This window comes from Melozone crissalis, unplaced genomic scaffold (genome assembly GCF_028551555.1).
Source record: "Melozone crissalis strain CALT ecotype California unplaced genomic scaffold, PUWL_Pcris_2 ptg000009l_1, whole genome shotgun sequence".
NCBI classification, from domain to species: domain Eukaryota; kingdom Metazoa; phylum Chordata; class Aves; order Passeriformes; family Passerellidae; genus Melozone; species Melozone crissalis.
This window is the reverse complement of record NW_026535787.1, coordinates 6,342,947-6,357,155: the sequence shown is the minus strand read 5'-3', so window position 1 is coordinate 6,357,155 and position 14,209 is coordinate 6,342,947. Positions and strand designations below refer to the sequence as shown.

Genomic DNA, 14,209 nt, shown 5'->3' with positions numbered 1-14,209 from the left:
GTTGTACCTTGATTCCAACATTGGAAACTATTTTAAGAGGTGGGAGAAGGATTTTTAGGACAGGGAAGCATTACTCATGATTGAAAAGTAAGCAGTTCTGTCTTCAGAAGCCAAGGGGGAGGATATGAGCCTGAGATTTAGGACAGGAAAATAATGAGATGAAACACTTATCTGCCTTTCCATTATACATCCAGCTTCCTTAAAGATGTTTTTTTCTCTGAGGGAATCTGAATATGGAACTCTGAGATGTTCTGCACATTTCCTACTTTACCTCACACGTTTTATCTGAATTTTTGCAACACCAAATCTTGGCTTCAAATTCTTGAACTGTCCATAAACAATAGTGGAAAATTTATGGTGGTGCAAGCACAATAGAGTTCTCATAAGAATATAAAAGAAAATATTCTATTACTCCCCAAAAAATTGCTCTGTATGCACTTCAATATTTTCAATGTAAAACTGATTATCTAATCTTCTGCATGAACACTGTGTACTTAAAATCAATAGCAGTTTTCCATTTTAAAACATTTTGATTTTGAAGACTGATCTTTCTTCTACCTGTACATTCCTGTCATTTGCAATGTAAAGGGAGGCTGAGGACAATGAAAAATTTGTTTTCTGTTTGCTGGCACGGAGTGAAAGATCCAGTTTCAAGTATGGTTAGCTACAGGAGCTTTGCCTACCTTTATCCACTCCACTGCACACCTCATCCCAGCCTCTTGTCCTTCTCTGACCTCTCCTTGCTTACTCTCTGTTCTTGCCCCTGGCATGGGGGTTGGAACTCAATGAATTTGAGGAACCCAAGCCATTCTAGGATTCTACTGAATGTCCTATTCATTAGTAGGACAGGCAGGAAATGTCATGCCATTGGTATTTGTCTGCTTTGAAGAACACCTACCACTCGACAGATTGTGTGGATTTTTCCATTAAGAAAGGAACAGATTTACTCACTTCTTTTAAAAAGCACTTTCACCTATTGTTGCTACCTACAGCTTCTTCAAGGCAGGTACTTAAATACTAAGAAGTTTTAGGTCCTAAAAGTTTCTAACAAGCTGAAAGCATTTCTGCAGGTCTTGTACTCATCCGTATCTCCCCCGCTCCCTTCCCTTTCCCTATTGTTAGATGCCTGGTTTCTCAGAAGTGCTATACATGGTGAATAGATGAGCTGTATCTTGAAAATTCCCAACTTTTCTGTAATATACATCTTCTCCAGAGAACTGGCAAGCCTAGAAAGTTTAGCTGCGAGTACGTCAGCGTGAACCGAAGAGGCGCAGATTGAAGGCAGTGACTCACTAGCTCGCGATGGAGTGGCTTTGTGCACTCAGCTTTTTCCCACAATTAACAGTTCTAGGAGAAAAAGTTGGGGGGCTGGAGGCTATTTTGGGGTTTTTGCTTATGTGTAGACTTCTGCTCTATTTTTGCCTCTGGTTTTGTACAAAATGAAGTGAACCTAGTAAGCCTTTCCCACAAAAAAACATGTTCAATAAACTCCTTAGTCTATCATCCATTTTTTCTAGGAATTTGCCAATATAACCTCAAGCGTGCAAGATACCCCCACCAACTCCACAAAGGAAAAAAGAAAATTTCTGTAGAGAGAGTGATCTGACAAATGTGTGCATTTATATAAGCCTGCAGAAACTGGATGAGGTACAAGTGACCATCCTTAACATTGAAAACTTATCTGTTTTCTGATCCATAGTGAAAGAGAGCACTGGCAAATTTCAAATCTTTCCACACAGAAAGGACAACAGATAGTGCAGCTATCTCAGCAACTGGAACAAATGAAAAATAAAGTGGTTTCACTCACAGCAAAAGTCAAGCCATTAAGAATTTGCAGCCTGTAGCTGGAGAGGGGTGAATGAATGTTTTTGTCTCAGAATAAATAATAGCAGCAATAATCTGTGACTTACACTGGAATACAGTAATTACCATGCTGGATCATAGGGTACTTCACCTCTAATCAAAAACAGGCAGAACACTAAACTGGCCACCCTGGGCTGGAAAAGGACGAGGACGAGAAGGGCATTTTCTACATTTGGTACTAGAAACTGAACTCTGTGGGTTTTGAGCCATAGCACATAATTTTAAAGCTAAACCCTACTGTGAAGCATGGGCATTTTTAATGCATAGAAAGATACAGTTCAGTACTCAATTTGGCAAAAGATTTTGGAGGTCTTGTCCCTGAAAGTGTAGAAAAATCTAGACATCTTTACCTAAGTCTGTGGTCTCTCTACTTGATAATTTTTTTTATTCCAAATGTAAAAGAAAGCTGGCTATTTCTCTCTCCACTGTCTTTTAAAGAGAAATGCAATTACTTTTGAGCAACTTTCAGGTACAAAGCAGGTACAAAGAGTGCACAGCATTTTCAAAATTCCCTTATTTCTATGGCATTAAAAATTTATTTCTTCATAAAAGAAGTCCTACTTTTTCCTCATTTAATTACAAACCTCTCTCCAGTGTTCTCAAATACATCAACAGAAAACACTCTATGTGCAGAAAGTTAGAAGTGATTTATAACTACATATTAAAATGATTGCTTGAGACATAATCTCAGCCAGGCTGCCAGTGAATTTTCCTAAACAGATCCAGCTTTTGGATATGGCTTAAAGATTGGAGTGCTGAAACAAAATGTAATTTAGCAGAATAGAGAGCAATTCTTTGACTGCACATCACCATTAAACATATCTGTTTCAAAAGGTACCTCTGCCAGCAGCATCCTTTGGAGCTGCATTCACCAGGGCCTCACAAACAAATATTGTGAAAAAGTTGAGATTCTTAAATTGAATTTAGTTGAAAGCAGCAGTGAAGGATAATATAAACATTTATGTTAGCTCTACAGACCTCCTCTACAAGAAAAATATGAACAAGTACCTTTAGTGGTCCCCTGCTGTATATCCATCACCATTTCTGTGTTTCACAGCTCTTCCCCAAAAACTCTTCCAGCAGCAGCACCTGCATCAGGAAGAAAGGAGTTAGTCTCAACATGTTTCTGTAAGCCAGCATGATGTCAAGAACCCCGAACTCTGAGTAAAGATGAACCAACACCAAAGTTGTCTGTCTCCAAAGGGTTGCCAAGCCACTGATAAAGCTTATGGCAAGATTTCCTTTCATTTTCCAAGAACTTTGTCTCCTTTAAGTCTTGCATCACCAATAGCTATACTTTAAAAGAGAGTCACTGTTTCAGCAAAGTTTGAGCCATAACTTTGCTAAAAGAATGTTACACAGGACTGAAGGGCTGCCTGCTCTAGAGACATGACCTTTTGGGATGTAAGACATTTGTCTGTGAAACAGGCAGCACACAGCCTGCTGTACCAGTCCAGAAACAACATGCACCTTTTTTAATCCCATTATTTATTTCTCCGTCTGTTAATCCCTGTTTTTCCTCACTAGAAGTGCTCCAATTGAGTGATTAAGTGACAAGAAAATGAGCCCATTTTAGCAACAGAGATTTTACAGAAAGATACTGGTGTACATCATAAACTTAGATGACCAAGAACCAGCAGGTTACATCAAGAAGTCTATTAATGCAGCTAATAATGCTATTTACCTTTAATTGTGAGCAAACTGAGGTATTTCATTATTTCCTTAAATAAGTCACAGATTGTTCTCCAAATCACTTTGTAAAAGAAATTTTTATTGCCAAAACAAGAGCCCAAAATTTGTTATGGGAGGGACAGAGATGTGGAATTGTGGTTATAACTATGTCGGCAGAGAAGGAGGTAGTTTTACTGCATATTTCTTTATTAATCAAAATAAACATACTTGCTCCTTGAAAGTGAAGTTCAGGCTTTATTTTCAGTCTTAATCCAGAAATCATCCTTTTCAGATTCCTAATCTGTCAAAGCTTGACAGACAAGTCCTGAAAATTGTGACAAAACACTGTGGTTTACAAGTCTGAAGATAATTCATATCACTCTGGCTCATCTTTACCACTTTTTGGAACTCTTGAGTAACTTTTGACCTTGTTGCAAGGCCTGAAGAATGTAGCATTGTTTATTGTTTTTTAAAGCAGATGAAGGGGCATCTTCATTAAATTTCCTCTACTTATGTGACTCACTGAGGAATGATCCATACAGAAGAGTGTAAAGCAACTCTGACTACTTGGCCCTCCTTCTTGTGTCTAATCTCCTCAGACTTCAACCTTTCAAAGAGTGCTAGAGCTTGAGTAAAATGTCCTTCCAAGTAGTTCACAGCCCTAGATGTGAACTTACAGGTTCTTTATGATCCAACATCCATTTCCACAAGAAGTTCTCTCAGTCATGGTTAATCAATGCCTGGGAGCCTAAATGGTTATAAATACTCTATCCATTACTTGGATTTATGTTTCATAATTGATTCATCCTGAAGCAAAAGAGAGGGGAACACACACTGGTGTAATTCTGTTGTAATTCCACTTAAGTTATGTAATTCCTTAACCTTATTAGCCAAACTGGTACTGGTTTGACATTAAGCAGTGGCAATGCTCACAGATGGTGAGGGCTTGCTTAGCCACTGCTACTTCCACACTTGTGTGGTGTGTGTGAGGATACAGTGACTCAGTTTACAGTTTAATACAAACAAAAAAAAAAATCTGTTGAGGAGTAAAAAACAATCTCACAAGTGTAATCTGGCTTTTTTTTTCTTTGAGTTAAAAGTGATTCCTCTTTGCAACTTCACACTCCCTTGTGCATTATGAGCCAACTAACTTTATGTAGTCCTCATGGCAGAAATGGGTCTTTAGGAGCAGTGCAGAAGTCAGTCTTTCATCCTGTTCAACAACCAACAATTTTCCCTTGCCATAAGATGAGGGCAGATGTGGGAGGCAGGCTGACTTCCTGGAGCAGCAGAGACAGACACAAAGCATCCACAGCCTAATCAAGACAGGTCAGGCAATCTCATCTTTGTGCTTCTCCTGCCCAGCCCTCCTTTAAATCCTCATCTGCAATTAGTGATGACATGTTTCTAATCCTCTTCATACAACCCATCAGAGGATTGTAGCTTCATATGGGAAATGGCAGGGGAAGAAAAACACAGAACAAGAATCCTTCCTTCTTACAAAAGAGTTCAATAGTGAAGAAGGAGGAACTAAAAATAAAAAACAGACAGACTGCAAAGGAAGTTTGTTTAGAACTAAATAACTCCACAAAAACCACTGGGCTTTTGCCCAGCTTATTACTGTTCCTTTGTGGGATTGAGATCTTGTTTAAGGGTGCAGTTTATGCCTGCAAAATTTCATACTGAAGTAGTTGCACTGGTGAGTAGATATTATCCTCTTCAGGTAATAAAAGAAATAATGATAACAATCAGATTTGTTTCTAGAATTGAACAGTAGCTTAAAAACTGTCAATTAGGATTACTCACAAAACCAACCATCCTACATATTTAACTCTTTGGTTTGCTGCCGCTTTCTAGATTGCAAAAGTTTCTTTTTTATTTTATGGCAATGGAAACTGGAAAGGGACAGTTTATTCATACACAGATGATGTCATATAATGCTTCATCCTCAGCAATATTTATCATACTCAGATAAATGTTATTATTATCATCACCACCATCATTCCTATACAGAGGAAATATATTTTGAACACATTTCTCTTTTTTTCCTCTTGTGGCAGAGAGTTTTTGACATTTGAGCATTGACTCTTTCTTCTTATTTTATGCATTTGCCCTCTGGCCATTGTCAACCCCTGCAGTCTGAATAATGAATTCCTCTTTATTGCACTGTCAGGGTGCTGTCATTATTGCAGACCTCTCCTCCTCTGGAAGGCTGTTTTGTAATTTATTTCTGAAAAGATATACTACATATGTGTTTGGGATTTATAGGACTGTACTGATCCATCATTTTCTGGAACATCAGATGCAGCCACTGTAAATTTAAAGAAAAAGAGAATTCTCACCCAGCTATGGATGTGAAGCCATTCTAGGGAGTATTATCTGCTTCTAACTCCTTGCTACTTTTGTACAGGAAACACAAACTCAGCTCATGATCACAGAGAGATTTCTGTTTGCCGTTGCAGTAAGATTGTAATTTTCTTTATGCCACCTTTACTGCCTGCTGCCTTTTGAGAAGACAAAAATTTGTGTGTGATCTTGAACTTAGATCTTCTGCATGATAGGAAATGATGCTGCCAGCTGAGCCTTTAAAACAGTTGTTAGAGTCATGGAAAGCAGTTTTTCTTCTTTAATTGTCCTAGGAAATGGTACCATTTTAAAAAGTCCTAGTTAGCATCCTCCACACAGTAAGAAACTCACTTTTATTCTTCTCATGGAATTATTGCAGATGCTGTTTTTAACCACAAGTAAAGCTTTCCTTCCACACATTTCACAAGATTTTTCCCATTGTGATTCACAAGACCAAAGCCCTCATAATATCAATGTCTTTGCTAAGGAAGGAGGGCTGAAATTGATAGTTCTGGGTTTTGGTTACTCACAGACTTCAACCTCCATAATAAATATTCAGACTTGATGTAGGATTACCATGAGGTTTGAGAAGCAATGGAAACCATAAATGTGTTTCAGAGGTGGAAACAGGCCCAGAATTTCTTCTGCTGGACTACCTTCCTAGAGGAAGTTGCTGCCACACAGAAACTGAGACTGCTGGGATTTTGAGCAGATGTGAAATGATTTTATATTGGGTGAAAAGAGGTTTGGGTTTTGTTCAGAAATATTAAGTCCTCATATGTACAAAGCAACTGCAAATCTTAAAAGCTTCGCTTCTGTTTAATAAACAAAACAGAGTTCATCGGACTTGGGGCAATTCCTTTTTTTTTTTTTTTTTTTGTTTATGTGGAGATGTTCTACCATAACAGAAATTACTCTAATTGTAAATTAACTATCAATAGACGCAAAAATCCTTATTTCTGCAGTTTTGTAATGTCTTCTTCTCTGTCTTTGCCTGCATTTAGCACTACTTTAAACACAGCCTCACTTTACTCATTGAACATTACCTGATTTTTTTTCTGATGCATAAAAGAAAGCATAAACCCATATGAACATGGCTTTCCAGCTACATAAGATTCATCTTGGAGATGTCTGTTCAGTTCCTGTGCTGATCCTCTAGGTCCAGGGTGCTTACATTTTAATTAAGCTGAAAATGATAAGGTAATGATAATGAAATTATAATGATAATGATAAATGAAGAGGTAAAACATCCATCCATACAGCTGTATCATCAACAAGGACTCCCACATCCTTCCCATTCAGACAAGGTCTTCACAAGAGCTTGTAGGCAGCTTGCAAATCTCCCTGCACAGGAGTGGCTGGCAGCACTCCAAACAACTCCAAATAACAGGGAGCAAATAGTGATCTAAGCAGCCAGGGGGCCTCCAGATCCCCTTCAGAGGTCACTTTCCCCATTCAGACAAGAATGAAGTCATTGGATGGCAGTGCCAACAATTAAGTTCTTGACTGTGTAAGCACATGCATGTCAGAAATATTCCCTTTTGCATTAGAGGACCAGGGGAGAAATGGGGAATGCAATTGGAGATGGTCTGAATGCAAAGAGCTGTGTTGAGATCAAGATAAAAATGTAAAGATGCAGAAGCTGAAAAAGAAAAGAATTGGAAAAGCATAGACTGCAGGGGTAAGGCATGCATGAAAAAGAGCTTGAGCTTGTGAAGAAACAGAGACTTCTTATTTGTTAAAAAAGCCAAATAAAACCTCTGAGGTGTTCTGGGGCTGCCTAGATGTTCTGACACTTAAAATTTCTTACCTGGGAACAAAGGTGCAAGATATCAAACAAGAACTAAAGCCAGCTTCCTCTCCATCCACCCCTTAAGATGGAAATCCTTCTGAGCATTTTAAGATAACCCTAAAATTATCCCAGCTCTTGTGCACTCCTGCACTCTTATTCAGAAAAGAGTTTTGCTACATCTGAAGGAGTGTGCTGAGAGAAAAGGATGGAGGCAATGGTTACACCAACTTCCAAACAAAACCAGACAAAAGGGACACTCTGCCTCTACCTCTGTCAGTTCCTGATGGTCATCTGGTGGATGCTCAATGAGATACAGCCAAGTGGATCATTATGTCCTGAGTGCTGCATATTCCCACAGCAGATCATGCTGGCCCCTCTGCCTTCTGTCCTTTCTGACCTTGCCTAGAGAGAGAGAAATCTGAATTACAAAGGAGAGCAGGGAAAAACAGAGCACAGGCACTCATTTTACTTTTTAAACTCTGTTATTAATGCCAATAGGTTACATTTTGAAGGTTAATGTTCTGTACTAAGCAGGAGGCTTAATTTTTGAAAAATGTCTTACGTCTACCAGTGGAATGAGTACAAAAGTATAAAAGCCTTTACTTTTCAAAGTTCTTGCAAAACATGCAGCACTGATGTTGTAACTCAGGATTTGCTGGGTGCTCTCACCCTTCCTTTAGCAATAATAGAACCAGAACTTCCCAAAGTTGCCCTTACAACCTCAAGAAGCCACATCACCTACTATCCTAGCCTAACCCACAGAATCATAGAATCAGTAAGGCTGGAAAAGAACTCCAAGATCATCAAATCCAACCTTTGACCAAACACCACCTTTTCTACTAAACCACAGCACTAATTGCCACATCCAGTCATTTCTTGAACACCTCCAGGGATATTAGCCATATTTCCAGCAAACATGTCTGAAACCACCCTCAAAACCTGCCCCAGAACAGTCTCTGAGCTGAAAGAACTCATCTGATACCAAGTAACAGCCAAATGTTAGCATAATTATATTCTGGATAAATTACCATGTTATTTGATAATGTGTGAAAAATTATTAGGTTTTATCCTTTTTTTCCCAGGAAATCAATGATATTTCCTTCTTTCTTTTGTCACTTTGTCTTCTTTTTATTCATTTTTCTCACTGACTGCTATTCTCCTTTGAAACAAGAACTGCTTTTGTTATCTGATTTTCTACATTTTAAGCACATTAGCTATTTAAAGATTTTATATTTAAAATTAAATCAGCCTACTCCTGGTAGAATGATATATTTCTGCACTTCACAGTGCAGACTTTTCACAGTGCATATTCTTTTGCATTATGTTTCCTCTTTAGGCAGTTGCTTGCTGTGAGACACTGCTAACTGGGAAAAAAAAAAATTAAAGTTGAGAGAATGCAAGAAACAATGCCTTGCAGTTCAAACATCACATACTCTGGCATGTTTATCTCTTTAGCTTAATAACAGCAGGTTAATACTGCACAATGCCGAGTGCCCTGGGCTCCTGCTGCAGTCAGTGGGAGTTGACAATTAGCACCTGACAGATGCACCGGGGTGCTAAAAGCTTGAGACACACTAAAACTGCTGGTTTGGCTAAACTTCCTTCCCCTTTGCTTTAACAGGTCGTTTATCTTCAGCAAAGTACAAGTCAGACCTTTCGATTTCTCCGGTTCCTCAAGTGGAGTCGATTCCTGGCGTGTCTAATCCTGCAAGGCCCTTGCTGGTCATTAGTTCATTCCAAAGTATTTCTGTCATCACCAGTCATGCTCTTGTGTGAGCTCTGAGCAGGGGGAGATCCTGGCACTGGTCTCTAAGCTTTTAAACAATCATTCCCAGCTATTTGGAGAGATCCTGAAAACTACAGTTTAGGCCTGAACAACCTTTTCCTTCCCCTGAAGGAGACATCATTCATTGTCATTTACAGAGCCTATATCATGGTTTTTTGCTTTCTTGCAGGTTTTTGGCAGTATCCAGTGTTACTAAGGCTGATTGAATTCCTACTACCAGTCCTATTCCCAGAGGCAGCTTTTCCAAGGTGATTGCTGACACGGGAGATGGTGAGTTGCTTTTTACTCTGACACACAGAGAGTTTATACATGTGTTTGGGATGTACCTGCTTTAGAGATCAAATTCATTGGGTTGGATCTTCCATAGGGATTCTGCAAAGCAGGTTGAATACAGAGTTTTGCTGACCTCTGCCAGACTGACCTTTCCTTAAAGTAATACAGGAGGAGAGAAAAGTCTGCACTGCAAAAAGCCTCAAGTGGGAGCAGGGAAACACAGCCAAGTTAAGGTTGACCTGTGGAATTATTGAAGGCTTAATGGGGCAATCTGAGCACACTCAGTGCAGTGGAAAGCTGCAGTCCAGCCAGGAAAGGATGTCAAAGAGGACAATCAGTTGAGAAAAGCAAAGCAGTGGCTGACAGAAGGATGACTGAATAAATGAAGAATGCCCAGCCCAGTCTGAGAAATTCAGGCACTGCAGATGCAGCTTAGTCTGCAGTCCTAGATCTGAGCGACCTTCTCCACAGCCTTGGACATTTAAACACTCAACATCTACTTTAACTGAGGGGAAAGAAACAATGGTGCCAATATAATGCTTCATTGCACAGATATATTTTAAAGACTTAACCTTTGCAAGACATTTTGAAGATGGAAAGCCCAGCAGCACAAAGATATTTTGTGAGAAGGCTTTCCTCCATTTTTGCATTAGCTTGATTTTATTTCTGGTTTTGCCTTGTGCAGTTTTACCAAGTGATTTTTTCCATAGCCTAATTCTAGATTTTTAACAACAAAGATGAAATCTCAAAATCCTTATTTCCTGAAGTCATTCAAATATAACAGCTTAACATTGATAACATTTCATTGATAATGTATTCAATTAGTTTGAATACCAAAATGTTTAAAAACAGAAGGGTAAAACTTCCTGAAACAGTATCATGAGAAAAAATTGTCATTTAACACTGAGATGAATAATAAAGCAAATAATAATAATGTTATTGAATAATCAAGCAAAAAGAAACAAAGTAAATCTTCAGCAATCATTTCATTGCCTGAGCAAATTAACATGAAATATGATTGCTCATAAATGAACCTGAAAATTCCACATGTTGAGACAGAGTAGTCATGGGCCACCATTTGACATTCAGAGACTTTCTAAGGTATTTAACCACCTTGTGGGTTTTTTGGGGTTGTTTTGTTTTTTGGGTTTTTTTTGCTAGAGGAAGAAAGACCCTTAAGGCTGATGTGTTCCCATGTTAGCTCTCCTTACCCTCATCTATATCTACACAAGTTCTGACCCCTACCATCTCAGGATTGTGTCCACACTCTGAAAGATACAGCAAATTGCACTTTTAAAAGTCTTACAGTAAGAGGTAAAGACAAGGTTGCTGCATTTGTCATAATAGAAAAAATTAAAAATGTCACTGGGTAGCTGTAAAATGGACTAAAGTCACCCTGTTGGTTCATGGTACTGTTTAAGAAACAAACAGATTTTAGTCAAAAATAGATCAGAACAGGGGCCAATTTCAGCCCTTCCAAGCCTTTGCTGCTTCCATGAAGAACATACACAGAAAGACAAAGTTCCCAAACTTGTATTATTTCCTACTACTAAGTTGGATTTTACCTTGGCCAGGAATTCCTCCAGGTGCCATCTGTACAATTCATAGAGAAAAGGAAGACTTTTATACTGTATCTGGGAAGTTCAGCAGATTCAGGTGTGGGGAATGCTGGGTTTGAAAGCTTCTCTTTCCTTTACTCTTGTCATTTTTAAAACCTATTTTCTCTCTTCTAGTTATGGGTTTTTATGTAATGAAAGAGAAATTTTGGCTGTTCCTTAATTCTACTATAATACCTGTGGTGACATTAGAGAGAGAAATTACCTGGTAGGAGAAAATGAAAGTGAAGTATAAACAGGGCTTCTGTTTCTGATGGAAATGGTTTTCCTGGCTGCATGCTGGTTTCCAAAAGACAATGACAGGCTGGCAGCTTGGAGAAAACAGGTCCTGACAGCACATGTTAGTGAGCTGAGCATTTTCTAACACCTCGTGTCACACAAAGCACTTCCACACCATCTGTGCTGCAGCAGCCAAGGGTTGTTGTGTCCCAGGCAGAGCCTTTTGTCTCTGCGTAGTCACGGCAAGCAGGGAGCAGGTTCGCAGCACCTGTCTGAGGCTGGATGTGTGTCAGCGCCTCCTGCAGAGCCCCTGTGCGTCCCTGAGTGCCCACAGCCTGCCAGGAGCAGCAGCACAGCTCAGCACACAGGCAGAGGGGAGTCAGATGGGAACTGCTTGTCTTGTTGAAAGCTGCCGCGGCTGCCTGAAGATAAGAGATAAAGATGGGAGGGAGAGGAAGAGGGAATGCAATTCAAAGGCAAGCACGTGCCTCATTAGTGCTCACTGTGCAAGTTCCTTTTAATCTCTATAATATTTTTCAGCACCTTTTCAAATATTTCTCTTTTAAAAAGGACTTTATAAGAACAATGCATTTCTAAGATAAATATAAGTAGCTCAATCTGCAGCTTAAATAGAGACCAGGAGGGTAATTAGAAAGCATATCTTGATTACAATAAATTGCCTTCTTTGAGCAGCTCTGGTGTTTGTCATTATTAAGTTACAGGTTTCTCAGTGTTAGAAGAAGGGACATCATTAAAACCAACACTTACATAAGTAGCATAAAGGATTATCCCTGATAGCACTATCAGGCACAGGTTTTGTGCTAGTAAACTCCCAGATGCCTATGGCAATTTAAAAGTAACTGAGTTGCCAAAATTTTATGTCATTTGTCAGAATTAAAAGAAAAAGGCAAGATCTCTGGAAAAACAGCCCCTCCCATGCAGTAAGTAAGCCCTAAATGCAGTCTCTCCTTTCAGTATTGTCATCTTTGAGGCTCAATATTTTTCTCATTATCATCCCTTTTTCATGGATTTTTTTTCTTACTGTAATGAATTTCTCAGGCACATAGCTATTTTCCTTGGCTATCTTGCTTCATTATGCTGATGGAAGCAGCCTTTTAATTTAAGGCATTATTATTAAAAGTAATGCATGAAAGGCTTATCTGAAAGATATATTGGGTTGGCAAGAGATGCAAATCAAAATGCAACTGTCTAGGTACTCAATTATATATTTTAATGGAAGAATTTGAGTAAAGCTCAGGCAGGAAGGGAAAAAAGGACTTATCAGCATCTATCAATTTAATTATCAGCATATTGGTAGACTGTTCCTATATCTCATACCCCTCAATAAGGCTGAGACTGAAGCTGAGTCAGTGGACAACACTGGGCTTATGAAGTCTGTCCTTCTGCAGTTTTCCAGAGGCATGAGATATCCCTGCATCTTTTTTCTCCTATGGATTAAGCACTTGCATCTTCCAACATCTGGTGGGCTACTTCATCTTTTGTAATCCATGTAAACATTTACCACCTACTTGCCTTTGAATGGACTCCATTATTTTTTTCTTTGGTGTCTCAGGAGATACTCTCTGTGACTTGGGCTGAGGGTGCTCTACAGGAATGCACATCCCCAATGGAGTGATGCCTCCACTGGGGCACTCACCAGACATTCAGCTGTCCCAGCTGTATTTGGGACAGCTGAATGTCTCATGGGGGTTACTTTTAGGTTTCAAATTTGCAGGGCTTTCCTTCTCAGTTCAGTACAACACAAGTGACTGAAGTTTATTGAAGTGGGCAAGGGCATCCTGCAGGCTCGTGCTGACCAAAAGCTGACATGACACAAGTGCTTCTGCACATGAGCAGAGAGGATGGCAGTGAGTTTAACCCCTGCAGTGCCCCATGGAACTCACCATTAGCTCTTTGGAGCTGATATGTTCCTTACTGCTCAGCCTCCTGGCAGCCACCTCAATCCAAGGCCTTTGCAATGCAGCAGAGGTGGCAGGGATCTCTGTAATGCTGGGATCTGGGATCAAGCATCCTGAACAAGAGCAGAAAACAGGCACACAGACTCTTCTAAAACATGAATGAAGACCCTCTGTAACTCACAACTTCCTAAAGGGGAATGTAATGCAGATTTTAAGAGCCAGCCTTTAAGCTCACATATTGCTGTGCATGCAAGGAAAGCAAATGTGCTCTGAAAGAAACCTCAAGGTCATGGAGTACTCTGCTTCCCCACTTCCAGCAGGAAAGAGAATGAGCTTGTCATCTCACTCTGTAATTGATTCATATCTAATACACAGCTTAATTTTATTCTTTTTTAGTTGCTGTCCATATTTTTATTTTATAGCAGTCTGTCAGCTGAAAACTGGCTTGACGGTCAAACAAAACGTCACCACATAAATATTAACGTTTCTCTGTTTTTAGTGGCTCAGCTTAAACAATTTCTGGAGTTTGTAGGCAGAAACACTGCTGGTAGTGGTGAGCTTTGCCTCAGCACTGAGCTAGAGTTCATCAAAACTTTTGGATCATCTGCTTTTATTTCTGATCTCCATTACCTGCGCTCTTTCAACATATGCACTAACCTAGACTTTTAACAGCAGCTTAACACGAAGTTATCATGGCAGACAAAAGTTGGGATTTCAAATGGAA

General features: G+C 39.4%; 1 protein-coding gene across 1 annotated transcript in view; it reads left to right on the top strand.

The window, feature by feature from the left end:
* The window catches only part of HTR1F (5-hydroxytryptamine receptor 1F), a 102,259-nt gene that overhangs the window by 38,922 nt on the left and 49,128 nt on the right, over positions 1-14,209 (top strand). The window contains exon 2 of the mRNA XM_054270353.1: positions 9,628-9,728. The gene's annotated coding sequence lies outside the window, so the exon portion shown is untranslated. The remainder of the gene's footprint in view (positions 1-9,627; positions 9,729-14,209) is intronic.